We start from the raw sequence: 19,176 nt of genomic DNA, 5'->3' as shown, positions 1-19,176 counted from the left end.
CTTAAGTTTTATCTGTTTGGCTCCAATCAGTATACAAAAAGTCTTCTCTATATTCATATAGCAAGCATAGCATTGGCATATTAGTAAGGCCATAAAGGACTAGGCACTGATCACATCTACAGGTCGATTAGTAAGGAAATCTTAATGAGGGAGTTAGTTAAAAACTTAAAGAACCATTTCAGGAAGTTTATTAATCTCTACTGATTAAAATGAATCACAACAATTTGTTGCCCTGTATAATTTAGGAAGAAGTAGGCTAGTAGGTCCTTAATGTTTGCCTGTGTGTAAGATGAGCCCGAGTCATAATTTAGATCTATAATGCTGGCCTTATTCACTTGAAATGCCCTTAAATATCCTACTAAGAAACCTTCTATTTAATTACTTAAGAACACTTTAACTCCATAAAATTTGAACTGTTGGGACAGGTTGATTCAATTAGGAGTATACAAATAACCAATATAACTATTGTCATAAAATTCTTTAAAATTAATGCAAAGCCACAGGATCTTCCTAAGGTAGGACTGAAACACAAACAAAGCTGTTTTCTTTCTACTGTGTGTTATTAAGTTTAATTGCTTCATTCTCTTGATTGCTTTTGAAAGAGAAGGAATTGGCCGGGTGTGGTGGCTCACACCTATAATCCCAGCACTTTGGGAGGCCGAGGCAGGCGGATTACGAGGTCAGGAGTTTGAGACCAGCCTGGCCGACATGGTGAAACGCCGACTCTACTAAAAATACAAAAAAATTAGCTGGGTGTGGTGGCACATGCCTGTAATCCCAGCTACTCAGGAGGCTGAGGCAGGAGAATCACTTGAACTGGGAGGCGGAGGTTGCGATGAGCCAAGATTGCGCCATTGCACTCCAGCCTGGGCAACAAGAGCAAAACTCCGTCTCAAAAAAAAAAAAAGAAGAAGAAGGAATCAATCAAGCTTTCACCAAAAGCTGATGCCATTGCATTATGTATGAAGTTGGCAAGGGAAGACAGACTTGTGACCTAAAAGGAAATCAGGATTTAAAGCATTTACAAATGTGAGGCTCTTCTGTGTCCAAGTCTCCTTTGGTAAGAGACATACTGCATTTGACCATTAACTTCCATGCTATTCACTTAACATAAGTTTCTCAAGTTTATGTTTTAGGATAGGGCAGTCCCTTGAATATCAAGATGATACTACTGATCTGACATTACAAATATATAAAGACACACTTTCCTGAGAAGTGTTGAAAATGTCCTGTCTACATCGCCTCCTTAAAATCCCTTGGGAATGACAGCACTTTTGCGATGACAAATTGGAAGTAGGGATGTTGACGATGGAAGAAACGTTGCCTGTATTTGAATCTCCTGGCCCCCCGGTGGGGTAAGCTCCTGGCCTTATTGACATCAGAGTCCAACAAGCTGAGTGAATTGGTACAGACTCTACTTAAAGGCAATTATTTCACAGCTGAATATTTGGTTGTTTTCTTTATGTTGCTGCTTTGTTTTTTGTTTGTTTTTGTGACAGAATATTGCTCTGTCACCTAGGCTGCTATGCAGTGGCCCCATGCCCTGCTCACTGTAGCCTCGACCTCCTGAGCTCAAGTGATCTTTTCTCTTCAGCCTCCTGGGTAGCTGCAACTACAGGTGTGAGCCACCACACCCAGCTAATTTTTAAAATATTTTTAGAGACGGGGTCTCCCTATGTTTCCCTTGAACTCCCTATGTTGGTCTTGAACTCCTGGGCTCAAACAATTCTCTCTCCTTAGCCTCCCAAAGTGCTGGGATTAGAGGGGGGAGCCACTGTGCCAGGCCACATCTCAGTGTTTTAAGTGAGACACATGGTGCAGGGGAAAAAAAATCCCTGTCTCTCTCCCCTAATTTTTTTTTTTTTTTTGAGATGGTGTCTCACTCTGTCGCTCAGGCTGACACCATCTGGGCTCACTGCAACCTCTGCCTCCTGGGCCCAAGTGATCCTCCCGCCTCCTACATCAGCCTCCCGAGTAGCTGGTACTACAGGTGCACACCACCACACCTAGCTCTCTCTCTCTCTCTCCCTCTCTCTCTCTCTCTATACACACACACACACACGCACACACACACACACACATATTTTTGTATTTTTAGTAGAAACGGAAACAGGGGTCTCACCATGTTGCCAAGGCTGGTCTTGAACTCTTGAGTTGAAGAGATCCACCCGGCTCGGCCTCCCCAACTGCTGCGATTATAAGCATGAGACTCGCTGCTGGCCTCCCCTAATTTTCTAATCTGTCTGCACATTTATGGGTCGTTGCCTAATTATAACAGGAGGTCACCATTGGGACCTGCTGAACAGTCCCAGAGTTTAGAGCCAGGTTACAACCTGTTATCCTTCAACACAGCTCCAGAGCAAGTTCTCAGATGGAAAACTTTCTCATCCAACCTGCCAGCAAGATGGCTTCATGATGTGTCATTTGTTTGTAATCTTTGTAGGCAAGATTCAGCAGGCAGCTGAAACAGCTATCAAAGGCAGACTATCTTAGATGGGGCGGAGTCCCTGGAGGCGAAATAAGAATTTGATAAAGAAAGGTTTTCGTTTTGTTTTTTTTTAGAGACAACATCTTGCTCTGTCTCCTAAGCTGGAGTGCAGTGTCGCCATCATAGCTCACTGCAGCCTAGAACTCCTGGGCTCCAGTGATCCTCCTACCTTAGCCTCCCAGGTAGCTGGGACTACATGGATGTACCATTATGCCTGGTTCATTTAAAATTTTTTTTTTTTTTGATACAGAATTTCAGTCTTGTCACCCAGGCTGGAGTGCAATGGCGAGATCTCAGCTCATTGCAAGCTCCACCTCCCAGGTTCAAGAGAGTCTCCTGTCTCAGCCTCCCGAGTAGCTGAGACTACAGTTGCGCAACACCATGCCCAGGTAATTTTTGTTTTGTTTTGTTTTGTTTTGAGATGGAGTTTCGCTCTTGTTGCCCAGGCTGGAGTGCAGTGGTGCCATCTCGGCTCACTGCAACCTCCATCTCCCGGGTTCAAGTGATTGTCCTGCCTCAGCCTCCTGAGTAGCTGGGATTACAGGCATGCGCCACCACACATGGCTAATTTTGTATTTTTAGTAGAGACGGGGTTTCTCCATGTTGGTCAGGCTGGTCTCAAACTCCCGACCTCAGGTGATCTGCCCACCTCGGCCTCCCAAAGTGCCGGGATTGCAGGCGTGAGCCACCACCCCCGGCAATTTTTGTATTTTTAGTAGAGATGGGGTTTCACCATGTTGGCCAGGCTGGTCACAAACTCCTGACCTCAAATGATCCGCCCACCTTGGCCTCCCAGGCTTGAGCCACTGCGTCCAGCCTTGAAAGCCATCTTTCTATTTTAGAAAGGCAGCCTGGGTGCAGTGGCTCACGCCTGTTCTCAGCACCATGGGAGGTCAAAGGAGTAGGATTACTTAAGAGCAGGAGTTCAAGACAATTGTCGGCAACACAGCAAGACTCTATTTCTGTTTTATTTAGAAAAAGAAAAGGTATTATTTTCCTAAGTGACTAATTTCCCTCTTTTTTTTTTGAGACAGAGTCTCGCTCTGTCACCCAGGCTGGAGCGAAGTGGCGCGATCTCGGCTCACTGCAACCTCCCCCTCCCAGGTTCAAGCGATTCTCCTGCCTCAGCCTCCAGAGTAGCTGGGACTACAGGCACATGCCACCACGCTCAGCTAATTTTTTTGTACTTTTAGTAGAGACGGGGTTTCACCATATTGGCCAGGATGGTCTCGATCTCTTGACCTCATGATCTGCCCACCTCTGCCCCGCAAAGTGCTGGGATTACAGGCATGAGCCACCGTGTCCGGCCAAGTCCCCTTTTTTTAATTTTTTTTTCTTTTTAAGAGATGGGGACTTGCCGTGTTGCCCAATCTGATCTTGACCTCCTGAACTCCTGGCCTCAAGTGATCCTTCCACCTTGATCTCCCAAAATATTGGGATTACAGGCGTGAGTCACCATGCTTGGCTGGTTGAACTTGGAGCTGGACTTTCTGAGCACACAACCCTTCTTTCATAGCTCTTGGTCAAATGAGAGGAGGGAAAGGGAAATAACCTATTTTGAAAGCATACCTTAGGGCCAGGTTCAGGATCAGGTAACTCTATTTCCTCTTTTTGTTTGTTTGTTTGTTTAAACAGGGTCTCACTCTGTCGCACAGGCTGGAGTGCAGTGGCATGATCTTGGCTCACTGCAACCTCCCTCTCCTGGGTTCAAGCAATTCTCCTGCCTCAGCCTCCTAAGTAGCTGGGATTACAGGCACGTGCCACCATGCCCAGCTAATTTTTGCATTTTTTGGTAAAGACAGGGTTTCATTGTGTTGGCCAGGCTGGTCTTGAACTCCTGGCCTCAAGTGATCTGCGCACTTCGGCCTCCCAAAGTGCTGGGATTACAGGCATAAGCCACCGCGCCCAGCCCCTATTTCCTTTTTATACAGATGAGAAAACTCATCTAGGATATCTGAGGATGATGGGTAAGTAAACCGTAAGCAGGGTCTCTAGTCTGGCTCATGCCGTTATCCCCAGCACCTCACTGAAGAACTGGTCCCTGGTAGGAAGAGAGAAAGAATAGAAGTGGAGGGATCGTTGCTGCACAACTGGAGCAGGGAGGAGAGAAAAGTGATGAAGTTGTGGGTGACCCCATTGCTTGAGCAGTGCTAGTACAGGATCCTTCTGTGTTGTAACTGTGTCTTATGCAACCCACATGGAACACAATACTGGAAGCATGGTGGGTGCTCAAAGGAGGTTTTTCTAATTAATTAATCTAGATTAGCACCATTTAAAACATAAGTCCAGGCCGGATGCAGTGGCTCATGCCTGTAATCCCAGCACTTTGGGACGCCAAGGCAGGCAGATCACAAGGTCAGGAGTTTGAGACCAGCCTGGCCAATATGGTGAAACTCTACTAAAAATACAAAAATTAGCCTGGCGTGGTGGTGGGCGCCTGTAGTCTCAACTACTTGGGAGGCTGAGGCAGGAGAATGGCGTGAACCCGGGAGGCGGAGGTTGCAGTGAGCCAAGATGGTGCCACTGCACTCCAGCCTGGATGACAGAGTGAGATTCTGTCTCAAAAAAAAACAAAAACAAAAACAAAAAAAGTCTGTTATTACTGTCACGTTAACAGCTCAGAATTTGGTTAACCTTTTTTTTTTGGACAAGTTCTCATCACTCTGTTGCCCAGGCTGAATTGCAGTGGCCCAATGCTTGCTCACCGCAGCCTTCATCTCCTGGGCTCAAGTGATCCTCCCATCTCAGCCTCCCAGAGTGATGGGATTACAGGCATGAGCCATAGTGTCCGGCCCTATTCTCTCCTCCTGTCTGTGAGATTCCAGATCCTTATAATCTTGAGAGACAGAGAGATAATAATCTTTTTTATTAAAAAATAAGATATTTATAACATATGTTTTCACTCAGCAAAGATTTACTATGTGCATAACACTCTGCTAAGTCGGGAGATACCGTGGGGATACAGTGGGGGACTCACAAGTTTATTAATGCTACAATAGGGAAGAAGCTAAAGCTGTGAAGTACACAATAGAGGGATGTTTTGTCCCAAGAGGCATAAGGCAGTCAGGAAAATATTTCTGGAAGTAGTGAGGTCTTAGCTGAAAGGTAGGTAGGATTTCCTAAAACAAAGGAAAGGGTGTGTGGGTGTGAGTTCATGTGTGCCTGAAAGGAGATTGTCTCAAGCAGAGGGAACACCATGTCTTTTTGATCAACTTGGATCTCCACATTCTTTTTTTTTTTTTTGAGACGGAGTCTCGCTCTGTCGCCCAGGCTGGAGTACAGTGGCACGATCTCCGCTCACTGCAAGCTCTGCCTCCCGGGTTCACGCCATTCCCCTGCCTCAGCCTCCCGAGTAGCTGGGACTACAGGCATCGGCCACCACGCCCGGCTAATTTTTTATATTTTTTTAGTAGAGACAGGGTTTCACTGTGTTAGCCAGGATGGTCTCGATCTCCTGACCTCGTGATCCACCCGCCTCAGCCTCCCAAAGTGCTGGGATTACAGGTGTGAGCCACTGCCTCTGGCCTATTTTTTAATTTGATTTATTTATTTTTGAGACACAGTCTCTAATTTTATTTTTTATTTATTTATTTTATTTTTTTGAGACGGAGTCTCACTCTGTCACCCAGGCTGCAGTGCAGTGGCATGACCTCAGCTCACTGTCACCTCCACCTCCCAGGTTCAAGTGATTCTCGTGGCTCAGTCTCCCTAGTAGCTGGGATTACATGCGCCCGCCACCACGCCCAGCAAATTTTTGTATTTTCAGTAGAGACCGGGTTTCACCATGTTGGCCAGGCTGGTCTCAAACTCCCAACCTAAGAAGATCCATCCATCTCAGCCTCCCAAAATGCTGGGATTACAGGCGTGAGCCATCACACCCAGCCTGGATCTCTACATTCTGTGAAGCATGAGCAAGTGCATAAAGTCAGATGAGTGGTACCGTTAAGTGCACAAACTGAGCCTCCTCATTTTCTTTCCCTTTAAATTGTGGTAAAACGCACATAACATAAAATTTACCATTTTAACAATTTGAAAGTGTACAATTCGGTGGCATTAAGTACATGTATTCATGGTGTGCAGACATTCATTCATAGTGTGCAGACATCATGACCTCGTTAACAAAACCTTTTCTTCATCCCAAATGGTAACCCCATACCCATCAAGTAGTCACTTCTCATTTCCCTCTTTCCAAGCACCTGGCAACTACTAATCAGCTTTCTGTCTTTATGAATTTGCCTATGATGGATATTTCCAATCAATGGAATCATACAATATGTGGCCTTTTGTAAATTCGTTCTTCACTTAGCATAATGCTTCCTTTCTTCCCCCTTCCCCCTTCCCCTTCCCCTTCCCCTTTCCTCCCTCCCTCCCTCCCTCCTTCCTTCCTTCCTTCCTTTTGATGGAGTCTCACTCTGTCACCCAGGCTGGAGTGCAGTGGCACAATCTCGGCTCACTGCAACCTCCACCTCTTGGGTTCAAGTGATTCTCCTGCCTCAGCCTCCTGAGTAGCTGGGACTACAGGCATGAGCCACCACATTGGGCTAATTTTTGTATTTTTAGTAGAGACAGGGTTTTGCCATGTTGGCCAGGCTGGTCTTGAACTCCTGACCTCAGGTGATCCACCTACCTTAGCCTCCCAAAGTGCTGGGATTACAGGCGTGAGCAACCTTGCCTGGCCTAGCATTCCAGAGATAACTATATCCTGATTTTGCCATTTATCCTTTTCCACAGGTCTTTATATTTTTACAATGTTTATGTGTCCATATATGTGTGTGTATATTTTCATGAATATGTTATGCGTATATAAATAAAATTACATTGTATGTATCCTTCTGTCACTTGCTCCCTACCCCTAGCCCACTAATCTTACATCTGTGTGAAATTTTCATGCTGAGACATGTCATCCAAGTCTGTTTATTTTCAGTGCAGCATAACCTTTTCATTGTATGAATATACAAAAGTGACACAGTTATCTATTCAAAAGGCAAATCTGGTCCTGTCAATCTCCTACTTAAAATACCTCAGGGCCGGGCGTGGTGGCTCAAGTCTGTAATCCCAGCACTGTGGGAGGCTGAGGCAGGTGGATCACCTGAGGTCAGGAGTTCGAGACCAGCCTGACCAACATGGAGAAACCCCATCTTTACTAAAAATACAAAATTAGCCGGGTGTGGTGGCACATGTCTGTAGTCCCAGCTACTTGGGAGGCTAAGGCAGGAGAATCGCTTGAACCCAGGAGGCAGAGGTTGCGATTAGCTAAGATCATGCCATTGCACTCCACTCTGGGCAACAAGAGCAAAACTCTGTCTCAAAACAAACAAACAAACAAACAAACAAAAAAACAGGCCAGTCACAGTGGCTCACTCCTGTAATCCCAGCACTTTTGGAGGCCGAGGTGGGCGGATCATGAGGTCACAGGATCGAGACCATCCTGGCTAACACAGTGAAACCCCATCTCTGCTAAAAATAAAAAAAATTAGCCAGGTGTGGAGGCAGTCTCCTGTAATTCCAGCTACTTGGGGGGCTGAGGCAGGAGAATTCTTTGAACCCAGGAGGCAGACATTGCTGTGAGCTGAGATCACGCCATTGCACTCCAGCCTGGGCAACAAGAGCAAAATATATACAAATTTTTCCAGCTGGAGCTGGAAGATTGCTTGAGTTTAGGAGTTTGAGACCAGCCTGGGCAACATAGTGAGACCTTGTCTCTACAAAAAAATTTAAAAATTAGCCGGGTGTAGTGGTGTGAGCCTATAGTCCCAGTTACTCAGTAGGCTGAGGTGGGAGGATTGCTTGATCCCAGGAGGTTGAGGCTGAAGTAAGAAGTAAGCCAGGATCATGCTACTGCACTCCAGCCTGGGTGACACAGTGAGACCCTGTTCACAATAAGAGAGAGACGGCTGGGTGTGGTGGCTCATGCCTGTAATCCCAGCGCTTTGGGAGGCTGAGGTGGGCGGATCACCTGATGTCAGGAGTTTGAGACCAGCCTGACCAACATGGACAAACCCCGTCTCTACTAAAAATACAAAATTAGCCGAGCGTGGTGGTGAATGCCTCTTATCCCAGCTACTCGGGGGGGCTGAGGCAGGAGAATAGCTTGAACGCAGGAGCCGGAGGTTGCAGTGAGCCGAGATGGCGCCATTGCACTCCAGTGTGGGCAACAAGAGCGAAACTCCTTCTCCAAAAAAAAGGAGATACAAATATTAGCTGGGTGTGGTGGCACATGCCTGTAATCCCAGCTACTCAGGAGGCTGAGGCATGAGAATCACTTGAACCGAGGAGGCAGAGGTTGCAGTGACCTGAGATCGTACCACTGCACTCCCGCCTGGGCGACAGAGCAAGATCCTGTCTCAAAAATAAGGTAAAACAAAAGAAACTAAAAATAGATTTTAAACAATATATTCTTTGGAGGTTTCATCAGACATTTATGAAGATTCTCAGTGAGTTCTGTTGCTGGCTGTGACCTTCATTGTTCTCTTCAGTTCAACCTGATGCCTGATGCACCTTCTGATCCTTGCTCCCTTCTGCCTCCAATCCTCAAGCTTATAGCCTTTTTACTGCTTCCAGATTTTCACTTTCTTTCCTTCCTTTAAATTTTTATTTCTTTTACTTTTGTAAAAGGAGGCAGATGTGCCACGGATTCTATGTTGTTTCCACAAAATGTATCTGCTGAGTCTACTTTTGGTCCATCCACAGGAATCTTACGAGAACTGGTTATTGTCTCTCTGAAAGCAATCACTGTCCTTCCCTGAGTCTCCCAGAACATTTCAGCCCAGATGGTGTTAAGGACCAATGCCTAGTGTTCTCTTCAGATCAAGATAGTAGACAAGATAATAGACTTATGTTATGCTGGTATTATTTTTTTAGGGCTAGGTTTGATTTTAAAATGTAACTGTGGCCGGGCGCGGTGGCTCACGCCTGTAATCCCAGCACTTTGGGAGGCTGAGGCAGGTGGATCACGAGGTCAGGAGATCGAGACCATCCTGGCTAACATGGTGAAACCCCGTCTCTACTAAAAATACAAAAAAATTAGCCGGGCATGGTGGCGGGCACCTGTAGTCCCAGCTACTTGGGAGGCTGAGGCAGGATGGCGTGAACCCAGGAGGTGGAGCTTGCAGTGAGCAGAGATCGCGCCACTGCACTCCAGCCTGGGCAACAGAGCAGGACTCCGTCTCAGGAAAAAAAAAAAAAAAAGTAACTGTGTTAGTTGTCTATTACAATGTTTTAAATCAACTGTGAGTCATTCCAAAAAACAAGCAAACGAACCAAATCACTGGAAACTCAAAGGAGAGCCTGTTTTATGTTGATGTTCCTGAGATTTCCTCAGAGATGATACATTCACACTATCAAATTCTTCCAGACCATTTCACAAATAAGTTTTTACTTAGCGTCCTGACCCGTGACTTTCTTTTTGGCATGCCAATCAGTCTTCCTTCAAAAACAGGTTCTACGTGATTGTGCGCTGAGCCTTTTGCTGAAATAACTATCACTTTGTTTTACCAAGTGAGCTTTAGTCAGGCAACTAGGGATGTGCTGGAGCGTGTCCTCTTAGAAATACAAGCAAAATGTAACAGATTGCCAATAGCTATATTTTCCAAAATGGCTTATTTATGGTTTTCCCTTTAAACTTGGCTTTGACTCAGCTCAGAAAGTTTTACAGCTAACATTTAGAGGTCACTTGAGGGGCAGAAGGCATCATCAGGTTGATTTTAACTGACTAGTTTATCTCCAGTTTCTGGCCCAATGGGAAACTAAAAATGGAAATTTACTTTCTGCTCCTTATTCTAAAACAAAGACGTGATTGCTTGCCAAGAATAAATCATAGAATGTGGAAGTGTTTAAAGAAGATCCAGAATGAACATTATCATGTATATCCAGGCTTTTCTGTGAATGAATAGTATACATGTCTCTTTAACAAAATGGGATCCTGCAGGACATATTGTTTTATAAACTGCCCTGTTTGCTACATATACAGTGAACAGCTTTTCATAGATTAACCACACCATACAATAAGGAACAACATGCACTGGATAGTCTCTGGTTTATTTAACCAGTTCCCTGCAGGTGACATTTAGTTTGTGAGGTGGATGTTAGTTTGTGGGATATTTTTTGCAGCTTGGCTCACTCAACACCCATTTCAACTCTTTTCTCCTTGCCTTCTCTATTCTAAAGTTTGGGAAGAGAAACACTTGTTTTCCCAGACACCCCGATGGCTAGGGTGGCCATGTCGTTTGGTTCTGGCCAGTGAGAATGTGAGACTGTGTTGAGACCACTCAATATGACATAGCACACCTGCTCACCAAAATGTGCGTGGATTTCTCCCCATCAGCCCACCAAGCAAACCTCCAGCAGATTCTCCAGCGCATACCGGCTAGGTGTCCTCTAATTCAATTCTGACACTGCATACCTGGAGATAGCATCCGCTCCCACAGGTGGAAGGATCAGCCCCACTAAAACTGCCTCCACTTCAGATGCCAATCACAAGTCCGTGCCTCCCCAGACTTTCTGACTGGCTACAAACCAGGGTTCCCATGACCCTCTCTTGGGTTTGATTAATTTGCTAGGAGGGCTCACAGAACTCAGGGAAACACTTATGTTGATGGTTTATAATAAAGGATACAGATGAAGAGATGCATAGGGTGAGGTATGGGGTAAGGGGTGTGGAGCTTCCACACTCTCCAGGAACCTCCATACATTCAATCATCTGGAAGCTCATCAGAACCGTGTCTTTTATGGAGGCTTCATGGATCAGGTAAGATTGATTCAATCATTGACCATTGCTGATCAACTTAACCTTCAGGTTTTCTCCCTTCCCCATAGGTCTAGGGGTGGGGCTGAGAGGTCCAACCCTTTAGTCATCTAGTTGGTTCCCCTGACAACGAATCCCCAACCAGAGCCTATCTAGGAGCCCCAGCTATGAGTCTTCTCATTAGCAGATAAAATACACTCTTTGGCTAAAAGTGGTTGCTCACACCTGTAATCCAGCACTGTGGGAGGCTGAGGCAGGAAGATTGCTTGAGCCCAGGAGTTTGATACCAACCTGGGTAACATCACAAGACCTCGTCCCTATAAAACAAACAAACAAAATAAAACCACACGAAGAAGAAGGAGGAGGAGAAGAAGAAAGAAGAAGAAGAAGAAGAAGAAGAAGAGAAGAAAAAAAAAGAAGAGAAAAGAAAAAGAAGTAAAAAAAATAAACAACAACAACAACAAAAAAACACCAAAAGAAACAAGAACCTAACCAGGTGAGGCAGCATTCACCTATGGTCCCAGCTACTCAGGAGGCTGAGGTTGGAGGATTGCTTGGACCCAGGAAGTCAGGAAGTCAAGGCTGTAGTCAGCTGTGATTGCTCCACTGCACTCCAGCCTGGGTGATGGAGCAAGATCCTGTCTCAAAAAACACTCATCACTATGGAGATTCCAAGAATTTTAGGAGCAGGAAACCAGATGAAGACCTAATATATATTTCACAACAGCACAGAGACATAAAAGGAGACAGCTGATAATGCCTCTTCGGCTTCCCGTTCTGCACAGGTGGCAATGCCTGAGTTGGAGCAATCACTGCTGATAGAACAGGGAGAGAGGGGCTTGGCTTCTTCATAGCACCCTGGAGTCTCCAGCAAGCCCTGCACTCCCTCCCCACGTTGGACTTCTTATGGCATGAGATAAGTAGGCCCTGTATTTATTTATTTACTTACTTATTTTATTTTATTTTATTTTTGAGGCAGAGTCTCGCTCTGTCACCCAGGCTGGAGTGCAGTGGTGCAATCTTGACTCACTGCAACCTCCCGAGTAGCTGGGACGATAGGCGTGTGCCACCAAGCCTGGCTAATTTTTGTATTTTTTGATAGAGACGGGGTTTTGCCATATTGCCTAGGCTGGCCTTGAACACCTGACCTCAGGTGATCTGCCCGCCTTGGCCTCCCAAAGTGCTGGGATTACTACAGGCGTGAGCCACCGCACCTGCCAGGCCAGAGATAAGTAGACCCTGTATTTAAACCACATCTAAAACAAACTGCGAAATGCCTCTGGGTACTCACCAGGTGATTTCTTGGAGATATATTCCCAGAAGTAGAATTGCTGGGTCAAAGAGGATACATTTGTAAGGCTTTGGAAAGGTTTTATCAATTACACTCCCACCATTCCCATATGAGTACATGGCTTTCCCTACATCCTGCTAACTCTGTGCATTATCACTCTTCTTAGTCTTTTCCAATCTGATGGGTAAAAAAGGATATCTCATCATTTCAATTTGCATATCTTTGATTACCACAGATACTGAGCATCTGTTCATATGTTTATCCAATGCTTGTATTTCTTCTTTTGTAAACTTCAAGTTAGGGAATTTGACTAGAAGCAGCTGCTTCCCTCATCTTTGCTTGTGGACAGTTTTCGGGGATATGGCTAGAAGCCAACCGGTTTGAAATGTTAGCAACTCCATTATGTCCCTGCTATTTTCCAGAGGGTATTACAGGCATTAACTCTGTCTCAGGCCTGCTCTTTGGCCCGCTTTCAGATGCTGCACAACCCCCAAAACACTTGGCAAAAATCTAGGTGAGAAAAAAAAAACTGGGGTCCCTTCAGCATCTGCTACTTAAGGCATATATGCTGAACAAGTTTCTGGACAGCTTTGGTTGCTACTTCAAATACAGTGTGACGAATCTTTCATTTTCTTATGTTGGGTAGACCCAGATAGCCTAATAAGGCAAAGAACAGTAATTTCTTATAAGCAACACAAATGCCTCCACATAAATCACACATTTCAAGTAATATGATAATTTGGATAGATAACATGGATTTTTTTCGTGGGTGCCACTCCATTTTGACATGGAATAACAAGTCGAGTCTTCATCGATTTTTTTTTTTTTTTTTTTTTGAGATGGAGTCTCGCTCTGTCGCCCAGGCTGGAGTGCAGTGGCGCGATCTCCGCTCACTGCAAGCTCCACCTCCCGGGTTAGCGCCATTCCCCTGCCTCAGCCTCCTGAGTAGCTGGGACTACAGGCGCCCGCCACCACGCCCGGCTAATTTTTTGTATTTTTAGTAGAGACGGGGTTTCACCACGTTAGCCAGGATGGTCTCGATCTCCTGACCTTGTGATCCGCCCGCCTCGGCCTCCCAAAGTGCTGGGATTACAGGCGTGAGCCACTGCGCCCGGCCGATCCATTTTTAACGCATGTTTTCGTAATCACCCAGGGCTAATAAAAATAAGTTTTGACTGGTTATAAGGGCTAGATTCTAAGTCCGTTACACCTGGGGACAGAGGCAGGGCCAAAAGTATGCGCTGAAGCTGACACAGAAAAAAAAGAACAGAGAATCTAGGGAGACTCTGGCTGTCTAGACCTTTGCATGTATGGTCTCTGCCTTTCCAAATCATTTTCCGTGAGTGATTCTCAGCCTGCAGGGCCCAAGGGGAACCTACAGGCTCAGGCTAGCATTCTTAGACACTGGGGCTTTCACTTCAAGAAGCAGACTACAGGCCGGGGCGGTGCCTCACGCCTGCAATCCCAGCACTTTGGGAGGCCGAGGCGGGCGGATCACAAGGTCAGGAGATCGAGACCATCCTGGCTAACGTGGTGAAACGCCGTCTCTACTAAAAATACAAAAAATTAGCCGGGCGTGGTGGCGGGCGCCTGTAGTCCCAGCTACTCGGGAGGCTGAGGCAGGGGAATGGCGTGAACCCGGGAGGCAGAGCTTGCAGTGAGCGGAGATCGTGCCACTGTACTCCAGCCTGGGCGACAGAGCGAGACTCTGTCTCAAAAAAAAAAAAAAGCAGCAGACTAGGCCGGGCGTGGTGGCTCACGCCTGTAATTCCAGCACTTTGGGAGGCCGAGGCAGGCGGATCACCTGAGGTCAGAAATTTGAGACCAGCCTGGCCAACGTGGTGAAACCCCATCTCTACTAAAAAAAAAAAAATTAGCTGGGCATGGTGTGGGGCGCCTGTAATCCTAGTTACTCGGGAGGCTGAGGTAGGACAATTGCTTGAAACCGGGAAGCAGAGGTTGCAGTGAGCCGAGATCATGCCGTTGCGCTTCAGCCTGGGCGACAAGAGCAAAACTCCGTCACACACACACACACACACACACACACACGCAGACTACTGCTGATTTGGAAGCGGCAACAGCGATTGGCATCTTCCTTGGGAAGATGGGCTAATATATTATTTTTTTTTGTCTTTGTTTTTTGAGACAGGGTCTCACTTTGTCACCCAGGCTGGAGTGCAGTGATGCAATTATGGCTCACTGCAGCATTGACCTCCCAGGCCCAAGCAATCCTCCTACCTCAGCCTCCCAAGTAAGTGGGACAACAGGCGTGCACCACCATGCCCGGCTAGGTTGTTTTTTTAATTATTTGTGTTGTAGAGACAGAGTCTCTGTATGTTGCCCTGGCTGGGATGAGCTGATATCTTCTATTTGCACCTCCAGATCTCACATTTTTCAGCAGTGCCCTGTCACAGGAGGCCAAGCTGTATGGACTATATGGGTGGTTCCCAAACTTTTGGGGTCTCAGGGTTCTCACATGGTTAGCAACTATTGAGGACCCTAGATAGCTTGTTTGTGTAGGTTACATCTATGTGTATTCACTGCAGTGGAAGTGAAAACTGAGAAATGTTTAAAATATTTACTCATTCATCTAAAATAACAATAAACCCGCTATAACTTAATATAAATAACATAGTTTTTAATAAATAAAAACCTCTATGTTCCAAAACAAAACTGAGAAGACAGACGCTGTTTTTCACTTTTATAACTTTCTTTAATATCTGGGTTAATAGAAGACAGATACTCACATCTGCTTCTGCATTCAATCTGCTGAGATATCACAGGCCATGCAGCCTTTTGGAAACTCCACTGTTCACTATTGAGAGAATGAGTAAAAAAGGCAAATAACATCTTACCATTACTATGAAAACAGTCGTGACTTCATGGGATTTCCTGAAAAGGTCTTGGAGATCCCCAGGAGTTCCTGGCAACACCCAGCAGAACTCCTGTGACCTTTGAATCCTGTTGGGTTCAGCCAGTGGGAGCCCCATTAAGAAATTGTGACAAGGGGCCGGGCGTGGTGGCTCACGCCTGTAATCCCAGCACTTTAGGAGGCCGAGGCGGGTGTATCACGAGGTCAGGAGATCAAGACCATCCTGGCTAACATGGTGAAACCCCGTCTCTACTAAAAATACAAAAAATTAGCCGGGCATGGTGGCGGGTGCCTGTATTCCCAGCTGCTTGGGAGGCTGAGGCAGGAGAATGGCATGAACCTGGGAGGTGGAGGTTGCAGTGAGCTGAGACTGCGCCAGTGCACTCCAGCCTGGGTGACAGCGCGAGACTCTGTCTCAAAAAGAAAAAAAAAAAAAAAAAAGAAAGAAATTGTGTCAAGGAAGCATGCCATCAAAGTATTTATTCTCTTGGCTCGATCCTTGTAGAGATTGCTCACACCGAGGCTGGCTGTGTCTCTTGAAAAGAGCGTAAGGGCTTCTCTCAAATGATTGTTTCCTGTGGATTCCAGTTACTCCTCCCCTCTTCCCTTTGAGCCTAGGAGTGAAAACAGCTCATGGATTATCAATCTTCAGTCCTTCTATACTCTGTGCATACCTTTGTAAATAAACACTCCTGAATTTATCCCCACAAATAAAACAAAAATCCAATAAACAACACAGAGACTTACTATATGCCAATTCTCAAAGTGACTAGAACTCAAAGTGATGTTGGACTATCAGCATTAGTATTACCTGGGAATTTATTAGAAGGCAAATTCTTGGATCTCCCTCCAGACTGACTGAATAAGTTATTTTAGGGATGAGGCCCAGCAATAGGAAAGTTTTAAAAGGCCCTTCTGGTGAGTCTGATGCATTCTAAATTGTGACCAGTTTTGTTTGGTTTTTGAGATGGAGTTTTGCTCTTGTTGCCCAGGCTGGAGTGCAATGGTGCGATCTCGGCTCACCGCAACCTCTGCCTCCCGGGTTCAAGCAATTCTCCTGCCTCAGACTCCCAAGTAGCTGGGAATACAGGTGCCCACCACCATGCCCAACTAATTTTGTATTTTTAGTAGAGACGGGGTTTTGCCATGTTGGTCAGGCTGGTCTCGAACTCCTGACCTCAGGTGATCTGCCTGCCTCAGCCTCCCAAAGTGCTGCGATTACAGGGGTGAGCCACGGCTCCTGGCATGTGACCCAGTTTTAAAATGCTGATTAACAGCTGGGCGTGGTGGCTCCTGCCTGTAATCCCAGCACTTTGGGAGGCCAAGGCGGGTGGATCACGAGGTCAGGAGATCCGAGACCATCCTGGCTAACATGGTGAAACCCCGTCACTATTAAAAATACAAAAAAATTAGCCGGGCGTGGTGGCAGGCGCCTGTAGTCCCAGCTACTTGGGAGGCTGAGGCAGGAGAATGGCGTGAACCCGGGAGGTGGAGCTTGCAGTGAGCTGAGATTGCGCCACTGCAGTCCAGCCTGGGTGACAGAGCAAGACTCCGTCTCTAAATAAATAAATAAATAAAAATTAAATGCTGATTAACTAAGATGATTAACAACAGTGCTCTGGTAAACTTAGAAACAATTACAGTTAGATGAGGTTAGCCTTAGTGAATAACGGCTAATGGTAACAAGTATTTATATGCTGCTAGGCACTATTTTACACCTGATGTGTTAACGTATTTAGTCTTTACAACCATATATTGTAATAACTCTTAGTAGGCTGTTATGGTTTGAGTATTAGTCCACTCCAAAACTCATGTCGAAATTTAATTCTCAATGTGGCAGGGGCCTTTGAGAGAGATGACTGGATCTCGAGGCCAGGGATTCATTTATTCGTGGGTTGATGAATGAATGGGTTATCACTGGAGAACTGTCAGCTTTGTATGTGGAAGACAGGCCTGAGCTAGCGTGTCAGCACAGTGACACGCTCTGCCTCTCATTGTGTGTGATGCCCTGAGCCTCCCTGGGACTCTCTAGCGTACCCACCAGCAACAAAGCCCTCGCCAGACACGGCCTCTTGACCTTGGACTTCTCAATCTCCAGAACTGTAAAAAATATATTCCTTTTCTTTATAAGATACCATTTTAGGTGTTCTGTTATAAGCAACAGAAAACAAACTAAGACACGGACCAATTTCGTGGAAAAACTTAGGTTTAGGAAGGATGAATACCTTGGCCTGAGGACACACAGTAAAAGTGGCAGAGCTCAGTTCCAACTCAGGTAGCCTAGCACCAGCCTCTGTGCTCCTCCCCACTATACAATGAGGTCCCATAGCAGCAACAGGGTGTTCTGGAGGAACTCTGGCTTCCTGGCAGCAGAGTTGGTGGAGGGTCCCTCCTGCCAAGCTAGAATAATCGCCTATACTGTTTCCCACACCAGAAGAATGAAGGTGAAGCTCCTTCTAGGGAAGGGCTGGAATGAGTGAGCTTTCACTCAAAGAGATTGGGTAGGCTTTTCTGAATCTAGTTAATAGAGGACTCGAGGGACTTTCCAGTAAGCTGGTGAGTCACTGAGCGCCGGGACATAGCTGGGGGTTCTATCTCCTGTTCTTAAATGTGTTGTCTCAGGCTTGAATTACATAAACTAGTCCTGCCATATTTTCTCCATGCCTTTCACCCAGCCTTTTACTTTGTTTTCGGTTGACTTTTCACTGTAAATAATTTTAAAATTAAATAAAAAATTTAAAATTTCTGCCTTTAAAATACCAATCATACATTTTAAAGATTTATTTTCAACCTATCCATGAAGCATTTGATCCATTTTTCAGAAACAGTTCTGGGAAAACTCCCAAATTACTTTAGCATAACAAAAAAATCATTTGTTCCTGCATTAAGTGAATCAGTTTATTCCTTACACATTCATACAGTTGCTCAAAAGTGAGTCTCTCTGCCATATGCCAAATCTATATAAAACTGTTTTGGGCCAGGCACAGTGGCTCATGCCTGTAATCCCAGCACTTTGGGAGGCTGAGGTGAGAAGCTGCTTGAGCCCAGGAGTTTGAGACCTGCCTGGGCAACATGGTGAAACCCATCTCTACAAGAAGTACAAAAATTAGCTGTGGTGATATGTGCCTGTAGTCCCGGCTACTCGGAAGGCTGAGGTAAGAGGATCGCTTGGGCCTGGGAGGCAAAGGTTGCAGTGAGCCAATATTGTGCCACTGCACTCCAGACTGGGTGACAGAACAAAACCATCTCAAAAAACAAAACAAAACAAAACCTTGTTGTGGGTAAAGTGAGAAGTATGCACAAATCAATAAACTTACAAATATTTTAGAGGCCAAATAGTCTGGGACAGCTTTCTTCAAATCAGTACACAGAAACATCTCTAGGGTTTGTGAGCGAGAAGAATTTTCATAATTTTCTTGAACTCAGTCTCTAGTTACCTTCTCTCTGATTTCCTGGCCCAAGGCTCCAGAGGTCCTGTGATGAGTTTTTTTTTTTTTTTTTTTTTTTTGAGACGGAGCTGAAGTGCAATGGCATTATCTCGGCTCACTGCAACCTCCACCTCCCAGGTTCAAGCAATTCTCCTGCCTCAGCCTCCCGAGTAGCTGGGATTACAGGCATGTGCCACCACGCCCGGTTAATTTTGTATTTTTAGTAGAGGTGGGGTTTTACCATGTTAGTCAGGCTGGTCTCGAACTCCTGACATCAGGTGATCCACCTGCCTCAGCCTCCTAAAGTGCTGGGATTACCAGCATGAGCCACCGGGTCCGGCCCCACATGAGCTC

The sequence above is a fragment of the Gorilla gorilla genome, chromosome 10 (genome assembly GCF_029281585.2).
Source record: "Gorilla gorilla gorilla isolate KB3781 chromosome 10, NHGRI_mGorGor1-v2.1_pri, whole genome shotgun sequence".
Classification (NCBI taxonomy): domain Eukaryota; kingdom Metazoa; phylum Chordata; class Mammalia; order Primates; family Hominidae; genus Gorilla; species Gorilla gorilla.
This window is presented reverse-complemented; position numbering follows the sequence as displayed.